The sequence below is a fragment of the Alexandromys fortis genome, unplaced genomic scaffold (genome assembly GCF_014885135.2).
Source record: "Alexandromys fortis isolate MF-2015 unplaced genomic scaffold, M_Fortis_MF-2015_v1.1 scaffold_282, whole genome shotgun sequence".
Lineage (NCBI taxonomy): Eukaryota > Metazoa > Chordata > Mammalia > Rodentia > Cricetidae > Alexandromys > Alexandromys fortis.
Window position 1 is genome coordinate 1,149,277 of NW_026068199.1, and position 4,634 is coordinate 1,153,910.

Below are 4,634 nucleotides of genomic sequence, written 5' to 3' on the forward strand. Positions count from 1 at the left end.
GGTAAAACTGCCTTGTTGCCCAGAAAAGTCAGGGCATAGATAAGACTGGGAAAAATTACATTGTACATACAGACCCCAGAGTTCAGGACAGGTAAAAAGGATAAATAAAACCAGATTAGCCTTTGGAATCTGGCACTAGAGACTGGGTACAGCTCCTTCCCCTAGCACTGTTCTATGTGTGAAACACCTCGTCTCAGCTTGGACTAACCCCCTATGAGATCCAATATGGGGGACCCTCCTCTTAGTTTCCTAAGGCCCCTCATGACCCATTTGCTCACAAGCCCCATCTGCAGGTGCGGTTGAAGGCTCTCCAGATCTCCGAGCCCTAGCATAGAGACCTCTGGCCACCCTGACACCTGGAAATCTCGCATTCGTTCCAGAATTGACGCCTGGGGTATATCCGGAGGGACATGAAAAAAGCTGCAGCACCCCACAGCCAGAACAGCAGCTGTTCGCTTATACCTGCAATCCACGCCTCCTCAAGCCCTTGCTTTGATACCCCTGCCCTTAGCCCTGATTTCTGTCAACTAGTGGCAGAGCTAGCCTCCTGGGATATCTGAGATACATATCCCCCACAGCTGCCCCTGGAGGCTGGCAAAAGATTTTCCCCTGGAGGAGATATTTGGACACGGGGGTTCAGACATCTCCCCCACTTGTCTCCCAGGGGCGAGAAGCGGGACTGTCTCCATGGGTGTCGAGAAGGACTTGGGACATAAAATGGTATTTATCTGACCAGAGCCTGCTGCTGCAGGCCAGACTAGACCCTCCCTAAAGGGGCCCTAGCTATCCCTGCTGCTGCCCGCTGGGCTAAGCTACTCTCCCTGCTTCTCTGCTGGCACCTCCCAACACCAGCCTGGGCACCCGGAAATCTCACACCCGTTCCAGGTTGGCGATTCTGTGTATGTTCAGAGACACCGGTCCCAGAACCTTAAACCTCGCTGGAAGGGACCCTACACCTACTGCCCTCAAAGTGGACGATCTTGCAGCCTGGATCCATGCATCTCACGTCAAGCCTACACCTCCACGGGACGACCCAGGACCATCCAAATGAAAGTTTCAGCGTACCCAAAATCCTCTCGCCTCTTGGGAGGATACTGAGCAAACCCCTGGAAACTTTTATCCTGTATGCAAATATTCTGAATGATATGTTTGTCTGGGGGGGAAAAACAATATTAGGGGGGGCGGCTAAAGTTTATTGTGCTGCCTGGGGATGTAAAACCAATGTCAATGTCTCCTGGTTGAGGGTTAACAAAAAGGACTTAGTCTCTTTCACCCGTACCACACCAGAAAACAGTCTGAAATCATAATCACTTTTACTGAGAAAAAAAAAAATCTGACAGGCAATACTTGGGGTTTATAGTTATATGATCCAGAAAAAAAAGACATAGGGATTCTGTTCACCCTGTGAGTTGTAACACCTCCAATGACCATAGTACTAGGGCCCAACCCAGTATTAACTGACCAGGGCCAATGAGCCCCTGCCGAGGTAGCCCCCCTTTCCAGGGCCCTGGGCTCCACTCCTAGTCCTAAAAACCCTTCTACAACTCCTGCTTCACTGCTGGCAAGCTCTAATACAGGCCAGTGACTGTTTAATCTGATAGTGGGAGCCTTTTCTTTGCTAAATAGTACTGACCCCAGCTTGACACAATCTTGTTGGCTATGCTTGTCAGCAGGACCTCCCTAATATGAGAAAATAGTCTCATCTGACAGTTTATTGATCTATGATGGGTCTATAACACTGGTTTGTTAATTTCTGTATACAGATCCAATTGGTCTTCCAAATTTACTAATATCTCAAGATTGAGATATTTGACCAAAAAAGAGGAGGGAATGTAAGACTTTAAGACAATCCTGAAGCCATTTTTGACAATTCTGAATCCTCTCAGCCTCTGTGCCATAGTGCTTCCCCTCCTCCCCTGGGAACCAAGGACCTAACAGCTACACTCGCACGTACTCAGTTCCTGAACAATTACCCATATACGTATGCTTTGGTTCGGTCCCCTGGGAAACGGGGTCAAAATGACCTCTTACCTCATCTGATCTGGCAACAGCTCTCCAGTCAATTATTGGTAATAGCCCTTTCAAATAAGCCAATCAGAATAGTCAAAGAACAACCCCCCTTGCTTCTGTGGCCCCTTTAAAAGTAGACTGTACCCGCTATTCGAGGTCCCTCGGCTTCCCGAATGCTGGGGGACCCTGTCATGACAGAATTAATAAAATCCTCATGCTTTTGCATCGGCTGCGGTGTGTGAGATGGTCTCTGGGGGCGACTCCTTCTCGGTGTTTGGATGCCAGAGTCCAACACTACCAAAGTCCAGTTATCAAAGTATCAAAGTCAAGCAATCAGAAGCCCCCTTTGGGTTTCCTAATTAACATGCTGAATTAAAACCAAACACCTCATCCTAACACTGGGTTTCTCTTTGTCACTTGTTGTGGGAGCCCATGTGTGCCTCACCTTCCATCTGGAGTTCATTCTGATTTATAAGTCATTTGAGTTCAAGCTCGTCAATTCTGTTTTTTTTCCAGTAAACTTGAGAGCTGTGAGAGACTTCTGATTTTGCCTGTGAGAAAAAAACACTGTCCAGAAGAAAGTATACTGCTGATGACAAACCTCAGGGACGGCAAGATAGAAAGGAAAGCTGCATGTTCTCAGAATGAAATGTGTTTAGTGTCCACCTTGGTAAATTATGCAGCCGTGTTTAGTGAAATTCCTGAAAGAGATGCAGAGATAGTGTTTAGTGAAATTCCTGAAAGAGATGCAGAGATAAATATAAGTATCGAAGAATAAAGACTGAAGCTTAAAACAGCAAGCACATACATCTTTTACAGTGCCAGAGGTGACTCAGTATGCTACCTTGCATCCTAGTTCTCAAATACTGTCAGCTACTACAGGCAGCACCTGCTGCTCTAGCCAGTGAGAAGGGGAGCAAGCAGTCACCACGATAAGTGATGTCCTAGATTTCTCAGGACAAAAACACACCACATGAAGTCTAGACATTCCTTCTTGACTTTGAAGATAAAGTCCTGGCCTTTGAAGTCCCTAAAAGCTTGTGGCTGTGCATGTGGTCAAGTGAAGGAAAGGCAAATAGGACACCCAAATACCTCACAATAGACAGATCTTATATGTCTAAGTCATTGCAGCTTCTGAAGTATGGAGTGATTACAAGCAGAGTATCTGAAAGCCTAATTAATGGTTACATGGATTCTCTCCTAATGAAGAGTAGGACAAATCTTATTGACCTTGTATCTGCACTAGGAGTCACACACTGATGGAAGTGACATCTGCAGACTCTGGAAGAGACTTGTGACTACTGAACTCACTGCAATAGTCTGGGGCTTCTTTTTGTAGGACACCACTGGATAACTTACAATGGCACCTGTGGTAAGGAAGGCCATCTATGATGGATCAAGGTAAAGAATGCTCTTTCCACTTGTCTTTCAGCCTTGTAAATGGAGGCTAACTGGAAGAAAAATTTAAAAGTCTCACTGTTTGATAGTGGAAAAACCATGATTACTAAAATCCAAAATATTTTTTGGGTTGATTCTTGGTCATGAGGTTGGAAGAAAAGGACAGAAGGTTCATTGCATTGCTTGGCTCATCCACACACCTCTCATGACATGCACATGAAAGTGCAAATGCACTTACTTCACATCCAGAGCAAAGCTGAAATGCTCTTTCTCCACTGTGCTCGGCACTGCAGAAAGGAAAAAGACACAAACTGTCACCACATCTCCATGCTTGTCTTCATTCTGCTTAATTCTCCAGAAGCATTTGGGGTGAGTGAAACTGGACATGAGAAGAGATGTTCAGGAGCCAGAAGAAGAAACTCAGAGTAAGCATCAGGTCCTGCCTCCAAACTCTAAGTTGGTAGTGTGGACTCTGGATGCAGATCAGTTTATCAAATGGATAGACATGTATACACACCTGCTTTTTATGTCTGCTGCCTGCTGGAAAGGTCATCTGAGTGGCTGGGATTCTTTGCTCTACAGCTGGCTCCACTACCCAGAAGAGATGTCAAGCAATCTCTGACTTTGTGCTCTGCATTTGAGGTCCATACTGAGTTATTTGAGTTATGAAGCATGAACTCCTTTTCTTTTTTTTTATTTTGTTTATTTTTTTAGTTGTTGAAAAAAAAATTCCGCCTCCTCCCCGTTTCCCATTTCCTTCCCCCTCCTTCCACACGTCGCCCCTTCCCCCACTTTTCTCCCCCCACTCTCCTCCCCTCCTCTCCACTCCTCTCCCCCTCCCCTCACTCCATTCCCCCTCCCTCTCGAGAAGAGCAGTCCAGATTCCCTGCCCTGCGGGAAGTCCAAGGTCCTCCCACTTCTATCCAGGTCCAGGAGGGTGAGCATCCAAACAGGCTAGGCTCCCACAAAGCCAGTTCATGTATTAGGATCAAAACCTAGTGCCATTGTCCTTGGCTTTCATCAGCCTTCATTGTCCGCCACGTTCAGAAAGTTCGGTTTCATCCCATGCTTATTCAGTCCCAGTCCCGCTGGCCTTGATGAGCTCCCAATAGATCAGTTCCACTGTCACAGTGGGTGGGTGCACCCCTCTTGGCCCTGACTTTCTTGCTCATGTTCTCCCTCCTTCTGCTCCTCATTTGGATCTTAAGAGCTCAGTCCGGTGCTCC

The 4,634-nt window shown here is 46.7% G+C and overlaps 1 long non-coding RNA gene across 1 annotated transcript; it reads left to right on the forward strand.

Annotated features, from left to right (window-relative positions):
* Window positions 1–1,291, forward strand: LOC126493047 (uncharacterized). Its single transcript, XR_007589742.1, has 2 exons — window positions 1–394; window positions 665–1,291. It is a non-coding gene; the product is annotated as an uncharacterized lncRNA (long non-coding RNA).
* Window positions 1,292–4,634: the final 3,343 nt, after the last annotated feature.